Raw genomic sequence first — 17,032 nt, forward strand, 5'->3', positions numbered from 1 at the left:
GTGGGAAATTCTGAAAGAGATGGGAATACCAGACCACCTGACCTGCCTCTTGAGAAACCTACATGCAGGTCAGGAAGCAACAGTTAGAACTGGACATGGAACAACAGGACTGGTTCCAGATAGGAAAAGGAGTACATCAAGGCTGTATATTGTCACCCTGCTTATTTAACTTATATGCAGAGTACATCATGAGAAATGCTGGGCTGGAAGAAGCACAAGCTGGAATCAAGATTGCTGGGAGAAACATCAATAACCTCAGATATGCAGATGACACCACCCTTATGGCAGAAAGTGAAGAGGAACTAAAGAGCCTCTTGATGAAAGTGAAAGAGGCGAGTGAAAAAGTTGGCTTCAAGCTCAACATTCAGAAAACCAAGATCATGGCATCTGGTCCCATCACTTCATGGGAAATAGATGGGGAAACAGTGGAAACAGTGTCAGACTTTATTTTGGGGGGCTCCAAAATCACTGCAGATGGTGATGGCAGCCATGAAATTAAAAGATGCTTACTCCTTGGAAGGAAAGTTATGACCAACCTAGATAGCATATTGAAAAGCAGAGATATTACTTTGCCAACAAAGGTCCATCTAGTCAAGGCTATGGTTTTTCCTGTGGTCATGTATGGATGTGAGAGTTGGACTGTGAAGAAAGCTGAGCGCCAAAGAATTGATGCTTTTGAACTGTGGTGTTGGAGAAGACTCTTGAGAGTCCCTTGGACTACAAGGAGATCCAACCAGTCCATTCTAAAGGAGATCAGTCCTGGGTGTTCATTGGAAGGACTGATGCTAAAGCTGAAACTCCAATACTTTGGCCACCTCATGCGAAGCGTTGACTCACTGGAAAAGACTCTGATGCTGGGAGGCATTGAGGGCAGGAGAAGGGGACGACAGAGGATGAGATGGCTGGATGGCATCACTGACTCAATGGACATGAGTTTGAGTGAACTCCAGGATTGGTGATGGACAGGGAGGCCTGGCGTGCTGTGATTCATCAGGTTGCAAGGAGTCAGACATGACTGAGTGACTAAACTGAACTGAACTGATCCTATATATAGATAGATACACATGTAAGTATGTATGGTATAGATGGAGATATAAAAAAGAAATCTAGAAAACCATACAGACTACTGTAAATTTTTTATGATGAACTAGTGGTTGGATGTCAGTCACTCATTCATCAAAGCACTTCATGCAATAATAACTTCTTGAGTATTGAAACAAATGTTATATGCTGCAACTTCTTGGGAGATAAAATCTTTCAAACTCTTAGTCTATATATTTTGGGATATACCTCAGGAGATTACATAATTCAAATTTAGGAGTTAAAACAAGTATAACATCACAACTGCTTAGATCAATAGTGTAAAAAATAGGACAACAGACCCAAAAGAGAATTGGTTATTCTTAGCCCCATGTTACCAAACCAAGGCTTATTTACAGTTTTGGCTCTTCCAGAAATGAAATCTTTTTTTTTTTTTTAATCATAGCATATCTTTATTTAAACAAGTCCCTAAAATGACATATTTAGACTGTTTCCAAATTTCTTATTACAAATAAGTAATGTGAATACTAAAATAAAATTGATTACATTCTTTTTTTTTTTTGCATTGATTGATTTTATTTTTAAACTTTACATAATTGTATTAGTTTTGCCAAATATCAAAATGAATCCGCCACAGGTATACATGTGTTCCCCATCCTGAACCCTCCTCCCTCCTCCCTCCCCATACCATCCCTCTGGGTCGTCCCAGTGCACTAGCCCCAAGCATTCAGTATCGTGCATCGAACCTGGACTGGCAACTCGTTTCTTACATGATATTTTACATGTTTCAATGTCATTCTCCCAAATCTTCCCACCCTCTCCTTCTCCCACAGAGTCCATAAGACTGTTCTATACATCAATGTCTCTTTTGCTGTCTCATACACCGGGGTATTGTTACCTTCTTTCTAAATTCCATATATATGCATTAGTATACTGTATTGATGTTTTTCCTTCTGGCTTACTTCACTCTGTATAATAGGCTCCAGTTTCATCCACCTCATTAGAACTGATTCAAATGTATTCTTTTTAATGGCTGAGTAATACTCCATTGTGTATATGTACCACTGCTTTCTTATCCATTCATCTGCTGATGGACATCTAGGTTGCTTCCATGTCCTGGCTATTATAAACAGTGCTGCGATGAACATTGGGGTACACGTGTCTCTTTCCCTTCTGGTTTCCTCAGTGTGTATGCCCAGCAGTGGGATTGCTGGATCATAAGGCAGTTCTATTTCCAGTTTTTTAAGGAATCTCCACACCGTTCTCCATAGTGGCTGTACTAGTTTGCATTCCCACCAACAGTGTAAGAGGGTTCCCTTTTCTCCACACCCTCTCCAGCATTTATTATTTGTAGACTTTTGGATCGCAGCCATTCTGACTGGTGTGAAATGGTACCTCATAGTGGTTTTGATTTGCATTTCTCTGATAATGAGTGACGTTGAGCATCTTTTCATGTGCTTGTTAGCCATCTGTATGTCTTCTTTGGAGAAATGTCTATTTAGTTCTTTGGCCCATTTTTTGATTGGGTCATTTATTTTTCTGGAGTTGAGCTGTAGGAGTTGCTTGTATATTTTTGAGATTAGTTGTTTGTCAGTTGCTTCATTTGCTATTATTTTCTCCCATTCTGAAGGCTGTCTTTTCACCTTGCTAATAGTTTCCTTTGATGTGCAGAAGCTTTTAAGGTTAATTAGGTCCCATTTGTTTATTTTTGCTTTTATTTCCAATATTCTGGGAGGTGGGTCATAGAGGATCCTGCTGTGATGTATGTCGGAGAGTGTTTTGCCTATGTTCTCCTCTAGGAGTTTTATAGTTTCTGGTCTTACGTTTAGATCTTTAGTCCATTTTGAGTTTATTTTTGTGTATGGTGTTAGAAAGTGCTCTAGTTTCATTCTTTTACAAGTGGTTGACCAGATTTCCCAGTACCACTTGTTAAAGAGATTGTCTTTAATCCATTGTATATTCTTGCCTCCTTTGTCAAAGATAAGGTGTCCATATGTGCATGGATTTATCTCTGGGCTTTCTATTTTGTTCCATTGATCTATATTTCTGTCTTTGTGCCAGTACCATACTGTCTTGATAACTGTGGCTTTGTAGTAGAGCCTGAAGTCAGGTAGGTTGATTCCTCCAGTTCCATTCTTCTTTCTCAAGATCGCTTTGGCTATTCGAGGTTTTTTGTATTTCCATACAAATTGTGAAATTATTTGTTCTAGCTCTGTGAAGAATACTGTTGGTAGCTTGATAGGGATTGCATTGAATCTATAAATTGCTTTGGGTAGTATACTCATTTTCACTATATTGATTCTTCCAATCCATGAACATGGTATATTTCTCCATCTATTAGTGTCCTCTTTGATTTCTTTCACCAGTGTTTTATAGTTTTCTATATATAGGTCTTTAGTTTCTTTAGGTAGATATATTCCTAAGTATTTTATTCTTTCCGTTGCAATGGTGAATGGAATTGTTTCCTTAATTTCTCTTTCTGTTTTCTCATTATTAGTGTATAGGAATGCAAGGGATTTCTGTGTGTTGATTTTATATCCTGCAACTTTACTATAGTCATTGATTAGCTCTAGTAATTTTCTGGTGGAGTCTTTAGGGTTTTCTATGTAGAGGATCATGTCATCTGCAAATAGTGAGAGTTTTACTTCTTCTTTTCCAATTTGGATTCCTTTTATTTCTTTTTCTGCTCTGATTGCTGTGGCCAAAACTTCCAAAACTATGTTGAATAGTAATGGTGAAAGTGGGCACCCTTGTCTTGTTCCTGACTTTAGAGGAAATGCTTTCAATTTTTCACCATTGAGGATAATGTTTGCTGTGGGTTTGTCATATATACCTTTTATTATGTTGAGGTATGTTCCTTCTATTCCTGCTTTCTGGAGAGTTTTTATCATAAATGGATGTTGAATTTTGTCAAAGGCTTTCTCTGCATCTATTGAGATAATCATATGGTTTTTATTTTTCAATTTGTTAATGTGGTGTATTACATTGATTGATTTGCGGATATTGAAGAATCCTTGCATCCCTGGGATAAAGCCCACTTGGTCATGGTGTATGATCTTTTTAATGTGTTGTTGGATTCTGATTGCTAGAATTTTGTTAAGGATTTTTGCATCTATGTTCATCAGTGATATTGGCCTGTAGTTTTCTTTTTTTGTGGGATCTTTGTCAGGTTTTGGTATTAGGGTGATGGTGGCCTCATAGAATGAGTTTGGAAGTTTACCTTCCTCTGCAATTTTCTGGAAGAGTTTGAGCAGGATAGGTGTTAGCTCTTCTCTAAATTTTTGGTAGAATTCAGCTGTGAAGCCGTCTGGACCTGGGCTTTTGTTTGCTGGAAGATTTTTGATTACAGTTTCAATTTCCGTGCTTGTGATGGGTCTGTTAAGATTTTCGATTTCTTCCTGGTCAAGTTTTGGAAAGTTGTACTTTTCTAAGAATTTGTCCATTTCTTCCACGTTGTCCATTTTATTGGCATATAATTGTTGATAGTAGTCTCTTATGATCCTTTGTATTTCTGTGTTGTCTGTTGTGATCTCTCCATTTTCGTTTCTAATTTTGTTGATTTGATTTTTCTCCCTTTGTTTCTTGATGAGTCTGGCTAATGGTTTGTCAATTTTATTTATCCTTTCAAAGAACCAGCTTTTGGTTTTGTTGATTTTTGCTATGGTCTCTTTTGTTTCTTTTGCATTTATTTCTGCTCTAATTTTTAAGATTTCTTTCCTTCTACTAACCCTGGGGTTCTTCATTTCTTCCTTTTCTAGTTGCTTTAGGTGTAAAGTTAGGTTATTTATTTGACTTTTTTCTTGTTTCTTGAGGTGTGCCTGTATTGCTATGAACTTTCCCCTTAGGACTGCTTTTACAGTGCCCCACAGGTTTTGGGTTGTTGTGTTTTCATTTTCATTCATTTCTATGCAAATTTTGATTTATTTTTTGATTTCTTCTGTGATTTGTTGGTTATTCAGCAGCGTGTTGTTCAGCCTCCATATGTTGGAATTTTTAATAGTTTTTCTCCTGTAATTGAGATCTAATCTTACTGCATTGTGGTCAGAAAAGATGCTTGGAATGATTTCTATTTTTTTGAATTTACCAAGCCTAGCTTTATGGCCCAGGATGTGATCTATCCTGGAGAAGGTTCCATGTGCACTTGAGAGAAAGGTGAAATTCATTGTTTTGGGATGAAATGTCCTATAGATATCAATTAGGTCTAACTGGTCTATTGTATCGTTTAAAGTTTGTGTTTCCTTGTTAATTTTCTGTTTAGTTGATCTATCCACAGGTGTGAGTGGGGTATTAAAGTCTCCCACTATTATTGTGTTATTGTTAATTTCTCCTTTCATACTTGTTAGCATTTGTCTTACATACTGCGGTGCTCTGGTGTTGGGTGCATATATATTTATAATTGTTATATCTTCTTCTTGGATTGATCCTTTGATCATTATGTAGTGACCTTCTTTGTCTCTTTTCACAGCCTTTGTTTTAAAGTCTATTTTATCTGATATGAATATTGCTACTCCTGCTTTCTTTTGGTCCCTATTTGCATGGAAAATCTTTTTCCAGCCCTTCACTTTCAGTCTGTATGTGTCCCCTGTTTTGAGGTGGGTCTCTTGTAGACAACATATGTAGGGGTCTTGTTTTTGTATCCATTCAGCCAGTCTTTGTCTTTTGGTTGGGGCATTCAACCCATTTACGTTTAAGGTAATTACTGATAAGTATGATCCCGTTGCCATTTACTTTATTGTTTTGGGTTCGAGTTTATACACCGTTTTTGTGTTTCCTGTCTAGAGAATATCCTTTAGTATTTGTTGGAGAGCTGGTTTGGTGGTACAGAATTCTCTCAGCTTTTGCTTGTCTGAAAAGCTTTTGATTTCTCCTTCATACTTGAATGAGATCCTTGCTGGGTACAATAATCTGGGCTGTAGGTTATTTTCTTTCATCACTTTAAGTACGTCTTGCCATTCCCTCCTGGCTTGAAGAGTTTCTATTGAAAGATCAGCTGTTATCCTTATGAGAATTCCCTTGTGTGTTATTTGTTGTTTTTCCCTTGCTGCTTTTAATATTTGTTCTTTGTGTTTGATCTTTGTTAATTTGATTAATATGTGTCTTGGGGTGTTTCTCCTTGGGTTTATCCTGTTTGGGACTCTCTGGGTTTTTTGGACTTGGGTGATTATTTCCTTCCCCAGTTTAGGGAAGTTTTCAACTATTATCTCCTCAAGTATTTTCTCATGGTCTTTCTTTTTGTCTTCTTCTTCTGGAACCCCTATGATTCGAATGTTGTAGCGTTTAATATTGTCCTGGAGGTCTCTGAGATTGTCCTCATTTCTTTTAATTGAAATCTTAAGCCAGTCAAGCAGGAATTGCCTGGTTAACAGGAGTTAGGTCATCTGACCAATAGATCCCTGCTGCTGCTGCTGCTGCTAAGTCGTTTCAGTCGTGTCCGACTCTGCGCGACCGCAGAGACAGCAGCCCACCAGGCTCTCCAGTCCCTGGGATTCTCCAGGCAAGAACACTGGAGTGGGTTGCCATTTCCTTCTCCAATGCATGAAAGTGAAAAGTGAAAGTGAAGTCACTCAGTCGTGTCCGACTCTTCTCGACCCCATGGACTGTGCCTACCAGGCTCCTCTGTCCATGGGATTTTCCAGGCAAAAGTACTGGAGTGGGGTGCCATCATCTTCTCCGAATAGATCCCTGCCACCCCCTAAATGGAAGTGACCTTGCAGTAAACAACCTGCTTTTTTTTTTTTTTTTTTTGCCTAGTTTTAACTTCCTTGTTCCTATTCCTTTTGGGCTAAAAAAAAAAAGTCTTCCATTTTGCACAGCTCCTCAGAATTCCTTTCTATCTTCTAGACTGAATGCTGATCAATTAGAATTGATTTTTGCACACATTAAATCAGCATGTTTAATATGCCTTAGTTTATCTTTGAACAATTTTTTCCAGTTTGCTTAAACATCCTACCACATACCTCATTAAAAATAACCAGATTTGCTTATATAGACACACTATATTTATTTTTCATAAATTTATCTACATATTAATGAACTAATAGGCTTAAATTTAAATTAGATTATTAGCAAGGTAAATTAAAAATAAAAAAGTGAAATATTTTACATTATTTTATTTACCAACAATATGAAAGTGTTTTGCTTTCACTTAATGGGTTTTTTTGTTTAAAGCAAATATTCTTTCTTATTTTAAAACCTTAATTGAATGTGTTATGCTTTCAGTTCAGTTCAGTTGCTCAGTGGTGTCCAACTCTTTGCAACCCCATGAATTGCAGCACGCCAGGCCTCCCTGTCCATCACCAACTCCCGGAGTTCACTCAGACTCACGTCCATCGAGTCAGTGATGCCATCCAGCCATCTCATCCTCTGCCATCCCCTTTTCCTCCTGCCCCCAATCCCTCCCAGCATCAGAGCCTTTTCCAATGAGTCAACTCTTTGCATGAGGTGGCCAAAGTACTGGAGTTTCAGCTTTAGCATCATTCCTTCCAAAGAAATCCCAGGGCTGATCTCCTTCAGAATGGACTGGTTGGATCTCCTTGCAGTCCAAGGGACTCTCAAGAGTCTTCTCCAACACTACAGTTCAAAAGCATCAATTCTTCGGCGCTCAGCCTTTAGTGATTCAAAAATCTGATTTAGGTTTAGCTTGTTCTACATTTGGGGCCAATAGCTGCTTTATTTTTAAAAAGACTGCTAAAAATAACGCATAGGTCCAAAGGGAAAAAAACATTTCATTGGTTGTATTTAAACCTTAAGATTCATTTTTCAGTTTCATCCAACTAAATGGTCTCTGACAAATTTCAGTTAGTGAAGTCTTACATTCTTTAATGTCAATCCATTGTTCCTAAAAATAATAAGAACTTAGTTTATTTTTATATTTTTAGAACATTATTTCAAAATATACTAGAATCTTTCATTTGGAAAATGTTTTGACTGAAGTATTCTAATTTCAAGATCATTATTTGAGTAGATAACACTTTTGATAGGTATCAATTTTGCCAACAAGTAACATAATAATAGGAATATTATCCCTCAACCCAATTCTCTTTATATAAGAGTTTTTTTTTTTTTTTTTTTTTTAAGTTATTTCTCACTTGTTGGTAAAATGTCACCTTTATCTTGAAGGGTCAGATTAATGGTACTTATTTTTAAGAAAATATTCACTAGGTAGCATATTACCAACAATAACTTGTTATCTTATCAAAGGTCAACTTTGAAATACAGGTTGCTTGCTAAAAGTGTTTAGCTTATCTTTGAATTCAACAATGTTTTTGCAGGTTGAGTGGGGACACTAGTCTGAAAACTCTGAATTAAATAGCCTTGTTAAGTATCAGCAAAATTGAATTTCCTTTTTTATCCTCAGCCAGTGAATTAGGCTGCACATTCCCTTAGGTGCATAAAGCCACTAAAGCTTCTACTAATGGGCTAATTATTTACTGATGCTGTCTCTTGGACTCAAATCCATTCTTCTATACTCTGCTAATTCTCCAGATTACTTTGCTACCTGGCTTCCCCTTAGGTCCTGCCAAAGAGACAAAACAGAGTCAAACTGGAATGTAGGAAGAGGATAGAACTTTGTTCTTTTTTTCTATTAACATTATCCTAGCAATAGCAATTCACCCAGGCAGCAGCAGTTGAGCCCAGGAGAGGTAATTCACTTGCTTCTAGTTCTTTTAGCACTCCCAGAGCCAGCCTCTGTATGCCCCTCTAAGGTCCCAGTAGGAGTCAGCTAAGATTCCTTTCCTAAAGATCTGAGCACAAAATCTTCAGGGGAGTCCTCTGAGTTTCTAGGATCTGGTAGTCCTAATACTCCCGTTCTCTAGTATTTGCTTCCTTAAGTTAATTCTCGGTTAAAAAAAAAAAATTCTTTTCTTCTTTCACTCTTTTCATCTGAGTAACCAATTCTCTCAGAGAAGGCAATGGCACCCCCACTTCAGGACTCTTGCCTGGAAAATTCCATGGACAGAGGAGCCTGGTAGGCTGCGGTCCATGGGGTCGCTAAGAGTCGGATACGACTGAGCGACTTCACTTTCACTTTTCACTTTCATGCATTGGAGGAAATGGCAACCCACTCCAGTGTTCTTGCCTGGAGAATCCCAGGGATGGCGGAGCCTGGTGGGCTGCCGTCTATGGGGTCGCACAGAGTCAGACACGACTGAAGTGACTTAGCAGCAGCAGCAACAAATTCTCTATATTAAATTCCTTTTCTTGAAATAACTTTTTCTTGTTTTTTGATTATACCTTAAGTGACACAATTGATTTAGACCAGAAGAAACCTTAGAAGTCTCCATTTCATTAAAAACAGGGACAAAATGACTAGATATATTAAAAATCTAAATGCAAAAAGCAAAACTTAGCAGTTTTTAAGAAAATGTAGGGTTATACCATTATGATCTCAGTTAGAAAAGAATTTTTAAAGACAACATAAAATTTACAAGCCATAAATTTAAAAAGTGATATATTTGACTACATTCAAGAATAAAATGCCTGTGTCACAAAGGATACCATAAATAAAAGCCAACTATTAGTTTGGGAAAAGATAATTATAGTATATATAACTGCTAAAGCATTGACGTCCAGACTATTAAAAAAAATTCTAAACACCAACAAAAAACAAACAATCCAATGAAAAAATACATAAATAACTTAAACTATTAATTTTAAAGAAAGAAAGAAAGTGAAGTCGCCCAGTCGTGTCCGACTCTTTGCAACCCCGTGGACTGTAGCCCACCAGGCTCCTCCATCCATAGGATTCTCCAGGCAAGAATACTGGAGTGGGTTGCCATTTCTTTCTCCAGGGGATCTTCCCAACCCAGGGATCAAACTCAGGTCTCCTGCATTGCAGGCAGACACTTTAAATTCTGAGCCACCAGGGAAGGTGGCTTCTCTTTAATTTTAAAGAGAAGACTAAATGGCTAACAAATACACTGAAAGCTTCTCAACCTCATTTGTAAACATAGAAATGCAAATAAAAGCAACAGATACCACTGTGTCATAAAGGTAAAAATTGAAAATCTGAAAATGGCAAAACTCGAAAGTTCAAAATGGCAATCATGTTGGGAAAGATATGCTTCTATATACTGCTGCAGAGGCATGAACTGTTTCATGTTCTTTGGAGAACAATTTGGAAATATAATGTAATATAGGTGAAGATGTACATAGTCTATGGACATGACCCAACAATTCCACTTATACAGTAACTCACCAAGGGACCTGAGCTAGGATGTTTGTTGCCACATTTTTAGTAATAGCAAAAATAGTATTTGTAAATATGCATACCTTGGAACCATTCAGGGATTTAAAATATTAAAGAAAATCTGTATTTCCCAACATTGAAAGAAAAAGATGCTTTTTCCTGAAAGCAATAAAAATATAATCAATATGGCTTATTAAAGAGAAATGCATTTGCTTATGTAAAAAGATTCATATTTAAAAAAAAAAAAACAGCCTGAAGACTGGTTAATACAGTTTCTGTTTTACCCCTGTTTCTGCTCTGCCATTATCCTTATATAGACATATCAGCTTCCTCAAAGTAGCAAGATGGTTGCGCAGGTCACACTCAGGCGTGGTAGCATCCAGCACGAGATGAAGCCATTCACTTCTGTGCTTTCAAGAACAAGCAATCTTTCCTAGACACTTCCCAGCCATATTTTGCTTACTTCATTTCCTAGAATTATGTCACATTGCCCTGCATAGTCCATTCACTGGGAAGGATAAGATTACCATGATGGCTTATACTAATTGGCGTCTATTCTTGACATTGTGAAAGGTTCTCTTTTCCTAAGGAATGGAAGCCTCAACAAAACTGGGGCTTTGTTTGTCGAGGAATAGGGAGGGAATAGTTAATAGGCAGGCAATCACCAATTTTTAAAAATGTAAGATATAGAAGGAGATGCATAGTTTTATGTCTTTGTGAATCTTTTTAATGTTCTAAATCATACTAGATATTGCATAAAGATATAAACGCCTATAGTGAACAGTCAAAAACAAAGGCAGATACTCTATATGATGGTTATTGGGCTGTCCCATAGTACAACTGGAGTTCTGTGGTTCAGTTTGGGCCCCTTAGCAGTGTGCCAGATTCTGTGACCTCGAGGTTTTCTGTAGGAAGAGAGGGAGGGGAGTGATACAGGAGGGGAGCATCATCCTTAGCTGCACATTTTCTTTCTATTATTAAAGAAACAAATTTGGCAATATGTTAACATTTAAATCTCAGAGGTAAAATAAAATCCATCATTTTAAATATCAAATAGTTTTGTTCCCAAAGCCCAGGGTTCTCTATGTTGTGTTCAAATTCCTGTGTGTTGATTATCTGTCTTTTTGGGCAAAAAAGGAAAACAGTATTTCAAAGTTCAAAATTGGTACATTTTAACCCGAAGCAAATATATTTACTTTGGCAAAACTGTGCAAGATTTATGAATGATGATTAAAATGATCAAAATGTTAGCATTTCATTGTTATAGTTCCAAAAGGCCATTCTCCAACATGAATTCCCAGACAAATGTGAATGTGGCTTTTGGCTTTTTTTTTTTGGTAGTTTGTTTTGGGTTACTCATTCATGTAAATCGCTGGGGAACAGGTAAGCCTCTGTTTCCTTCCTAAACTAACCCTTGCTTCTGTCCACACCCTGAAGGGTTGTACGTGGGCAGGACCCCTGCCTATGCCCTGTGAAATATATTCCAGTTGATCATAAGCATAGAACCTGGATTTCCTTTCCTTTTTTCTCTGGTCATTTGCATTTGCATACATTTTGACTTCTCATGAAATTGTCAGGGAGGTCACCTTGCCATTCCTTAGTTCCCCATTCTGCCCTCACTCCTACAGTATAATGGGGTTCTATGTCAATTAGTAAGAACAGGGGTTCACATAGCCTCTTGCCCATGAACATTTTTCTGGGGATTGGTAGGAACAGAACAAGAACAGAAGAAGAAGAAACAGACCTTATATTTTGGCCATTAAAGCCTCACAATGTTTGCAAAGTGGCACATGCTTTAATGAGGGCCTTCTGTCTGATTATTTTTTGTCATTGATATTCAGGAAGTCCAATCAAAAATATTTCCAAACAACTGCAACTAGACTGGTAATCTTCATTTTGCATTCCAGAGCAATGGCGCCCAAGTGCCCCTTAACCATTGGAAACGCTGGCTGGAGAGAGTTGACACAGATCCTGGAAGCCACAGCCTCCCTTAGGCTTCTCATTTCACTACTGGCTCATCAATGCATTGGCCAGAAGTAGACCCTGCATTGGATCCTGTGCTGGAAGTCCAGACTTGGTGTGATTTGAAGTGGGGTGGGGGAGCGGTTCCCACCCACTCTCACTGTATCCATTTTTATTTCCCAAAGAATAAGGAAGGGCTATTTCAACACACTTGATCTCAAACTATCAGCAGACAGACCTCATTATAAAAAGTGCTGGCACCATCTCTGATGTCTAAATATCAGATTAAACGAAAAGTCAGTTCTGACTCCTAACATGGCTCTTCCTCAATTGGTCTTACTATAAAATGAAGGGGTATTTTTTGTTATTTGTGCCCCATGCACTTACAATACTATTAAAACTATTTTTTCTGCTTGCTCATGAAGACTTATCCATCTTTTTCTGAAACTATTTATGAAGGTTATGTTATGAATTTGCATCATTAACCTTTAGACAGGACTACAGTTTAGTGGTTTTAAAGAGCAATTTAGTGGCGGGTGTAGCTTGAATGGTGCAGAGAGTAGTATTAAAGGTCGTTTTGGAGACAAGTATAATAGCGCTATTTTTCACTTAATTCAAAAGTATCTGAGCAGAGGAATTCTACTGTTGACTCACCTTAAATGAACCTCTTAGCCACAGTCTCAGTTTTCACTGTAGTCAGCATAACATTTTTATGCCTACCTGTCACACCAGCACTTTACAGAGTACCTATAGCAACACTTCCCTGATCACTTTGAATCTGCTCCATTACCAACTAGAATTTTCTTCACATTTCACAAAAAGAGACTATATGGATTTTAAATGTAATTTTCACTTATAGAAACACCCAGAGTGAGCATTCTTTAGCTTTTGTAGTTGAACCTTCCTCCTAGAAGCTCACAGCACTTAATATATAAAATTTCATTTGTGTCAATCCAACTGCTGTAAAATAAGTTGGGGTCAGGTTTTAATTATTTCCTCATGTTCCATGCAGATGATATGCTATTATTTTATAGTAAGTGAAGATTTTGAAGATACTGTCTCAAAGCAGGAGAAAGGAAATAACTGTTTCTCTTCCTGAAAACATGTATCCTCATCAAGCTTTGGCAGGCCTGCATCTGACCTTTTGTTCCTTCTATTATCTAAATACTTATTCGGCTTTAAGAAACCAGCCATGCATGTCTGGAATTATTACTAAATGTAACCTTCAGATTGCAATACCAGTTTATAACTAAGGAAAGAGTAAGCTTGGCCATGTTGAGGTTTAGAAAAATGTCATCTTAGTGAAGCATGGACCACTGTCTGCTTCATCCTCAGCCGGGTGCTTCTGCCTAGAACATCATGGCAGTCTTCAGCCTCACACTGACGTCTTGGCTGACTGTACCCTTTATCAACAAATATCCCAGGTCACACCCGTACAAGTAATAGCAGAAAAGAGAGGAAGGTCTCCCTATAGTCTTTTTCTTTTTGGATCTAATGCAGTGGTTTCCAACCTGAAGGCCCTAGATTTCTAGAAGTCCTTTAGTTGCAAAAATAAAAGCTCAGAGTTATTTATAATAAAATTTGAAGTCTCACATGAATTGCTTTCAAACTGTGGTGCTGGAGAAGACTCCTGAGAATTCCTTTGGACAGCAAGGGATCAAACCACTTTAGGATCAAATCCTAAAGGAAATCAACCCTGAATATTCATCGGAAGGACTGAAGCTGAATCTCCAATACTTTGGCCACCTGATTCGAAGAGCTGACTCATTGGAAAAGGTCTTGATGCTGGGCAAGACTGAGGGAAGGAGCAGAAGGGGGAGGCAGAGGATGAGATGGTTGGATGGCATCACTGACTCACTGGACATGAGTATGAACAAACTCTTGGAGATAGTGAAGGACAGGGAAACCTGGTGTGCTGCAGTCCACGCAGTTGCGAAGAGTTGGACACAACTAAGTAACTGAACAACAAAAATGACACATGAGTTGCATATTTTCACACCATTGTTGTGGCTTGCAAGAATCTCAGCATAGTATAGTAACACTCTGATATTTCACTAACAGCTCCAGTTGGCTATTCCGGGGTCTTTTAAGGAAACAAATGAATTATTACTTAATACATGTGGTGAGTTTGGTGGAACACAAATCTTTTTCAACTGGAATCTGTGGGGGAAATTATGGTGATGGGAACACCAGTCACTCCTATCTTTAGTTTGAGGTCATAGTCATTCAGTAGAAGAGCCCTTCACTTCACCGAATTTATAAGTTCTTCACCTTATTTAGCTCAATCCCCCAAATCTGGAGATCTAAGTGCTTCTGTGTGCTAAGTACTAAGAGCACAATTAAAGTTCATTAAAAGAAACAAAAGCAGGCTACCTACTCCTTAGAATCATACTTACTCAACAGATACATAGAGACCACCATGCCCAGGCTCTGTGCTGGGCCTTTGGAACATAAGAGTTCTACCCAAGACCGTTCTTGATCACACAGACATTGCAGTATTAGGGACGACAGATACGTATAAAATGATCACATAAAGAGAATTAAAATTACAGACATGGTAAATATTATCAAGGAGAAGCACATGGAAACCCTGAAACAGGGATTTGACCTAGCCAGGGGTGTTGTGAAAAGCTTCCCCAAGGAAGATAACTTGAACTGAAACTAGTAGTTGAGTAGTTAACTAGTCAAGATGGGAGGAAGAATCATGCCAGCCAAAGAAATCATTTATGTAAATATTCTGTCTGGAAGATACAAAGTAAGTAAGTAGTAGGGATAAAAGGAAACCAGTTTGGTGGTGAGACTGTTGAAAACATGGGATAGTTAGTGGGAAGTAAGGCTGAAAGTTCAGTTCAGTCGCTCAGTCATGTCCAACTCTTTGCAACCCCAAGGATGGCAGCACGCCAGGCCTCCCTGTCCATCACCAACTCCTGGAGTTTACTCAAACTCATGTCTACCAAGTTGGTGATGTTATCCAATGATCTCATCCTCTGTCATCCCCTTCTCCTCCTGCCTTCAATCTTTCTCAACATCAGGGTCTTTTCAAAGATGTTAGTTCTTCGCATCAGGTGGCCAAAGTACTGGAGTTTCAGCTTCAGCATCAGTCCTTCCAATAAATATTTAGGACTGATTTCCTTTAGGATTGACTGTTTGGATCTCCTTGCAGTCCAAGGGACTCTCAAAAGTATTCTCAAACACCACAGCTCAAAGGCATAATTCTTTGGCACTTAGCTTTCTTTATACTCCAACTTTCACATCCATACATGACTACTGGAAAAACCATAGCTTTGACTAGACAGACCTTTGTTGGTAAAGTAATGTCTCTGCTTTTTAATATGCGGTCTAGGTTGGTCATAGCTTTTCTTCCAAGGAGCAAGTGTCTTTTAATTTCATGATGCAGTCACCATTTGCAGTCATTTTGGAGCCCAAAATAATAAAGCCTGCCACTGTTCCCATTGCTTCCGCATCTATTTGCCATGAAGTGATGGGACCAGATGCCATGATCTTACTTTTCTGAATGTTGAGTTTTAAGTCAACTTTTTCACTCTCATCTTTCATTTTCATCAAAAGACTCTTTAGTTCTTAGCTTTCTGCCATAAGGATGCTGTCATCTGCATATCTGAGGTTATTGATATTTCTCCTGGCAATCTTGATTCCAGTTTGTGCTTCATCCAGTCCATCATTTCTCACGATGTACTCTACATATAAGTTAAATAAGCAGGGTGACAATATACAGCCTTGACATACTCCTTTCCCGATTTGGAACCAGTCTGTTGTTCCATGTCCAGTTCTAACTGTTGCTTCCTGACCTGCATACAGATTTCTCAGGAGGCAGGTTAGGTGGTCTGGGATTCCCATCTCTTGAAGAATTTTCCACAGTTTGTTGTGATCCACACAGTCAAAAGCTTTGATGAAGTCAATAAAGCAAAAGTAGATGTTTTTCTGGAACTCTCTTGCTCTTTCAATGATCCAGTGGATGTTGGCAATTTGATATCTGGTTCCTCTGCCTTTTCTAAATCCAGTTTGAACATCTGGAGGCTTACAGTTCACATACTGTTGAAGCCTGGCTTGGAGAATTTTGAGCATTACTTTGCTAGCATGTGAGATGAGTGCAACTGTGTCATAGTTAGAGCATTCTTTGGCATTGCTTTTCTTTGTGATTGGAATGAAAACTGACTTTTTCCAGTCCCGTGGCCACTGCTGCGTTTTCCAAATGTGCTGGCATATTGAGTGTAGCACTTACACAGCATTATCTTTCAGGATTTGAAATAGCTCAACTGGAATTCCATCACCTCCACTAGCTTTTCATAGTGATGCTTCCTAAGGTCCACTTGACTTTGTATTCCAGGATGTCTGGCTCTACGTGAGTGATCACACCTTCGAGGTTATCTGGGTCATGAAGTTGTTTTTTTTTTTTTTTTTTTGTATAGTTCTTCTGTGTATTCTTGCCACCTGTTAATATCATCTGCTTCTGTTAGGTCCATACCATTTTTGTGCTTCGTTGTGCCCATCTTTGCATGAAATATTATCTTGGTATCTCTAATTTTTTTGAAAAGATCTCTAGTCTTTTCCATTCTATTGCTTCCCTCTATTTCTTTGCACTGATCACTGAGGAAGGCTTTCTTATCTCTCCTTGCTATCCTTAGGAACTCTGCATTCAAATGGGAATATCTTTCCTTTTCTCCTTTGCCTTTTGCCTTTCTTCTTTTCTCCGCTATTTGTAAGGCCTTCTCAAATGTTGTAAAATTCCACCATGAAGGACTTCTTAGCAATTTTGTTTTTCTTTAGCATGAGAATATGTAGAAACAGGGTGCGTAGTATGTGTTACATGATCGAAATTGT

This window comes from Bos indicus, chromosome 1 (assembly GCF_029378745.1).
Source record: "Bos indicus isolate NIAB-ARS_2022 breed Sahiwal x Tharparkar chromosome 1, NIAB-ARS_B.indTharparkar_mat_pri_1.0, whole genome shotgun sequence".
Classification (NCBI taxonomy): domain Eukaryota; kingdom Metazoa; phylum Chordata; class Mammalia; order Artiodactyla; family Bovidae; genus Bos; species Bos indicus.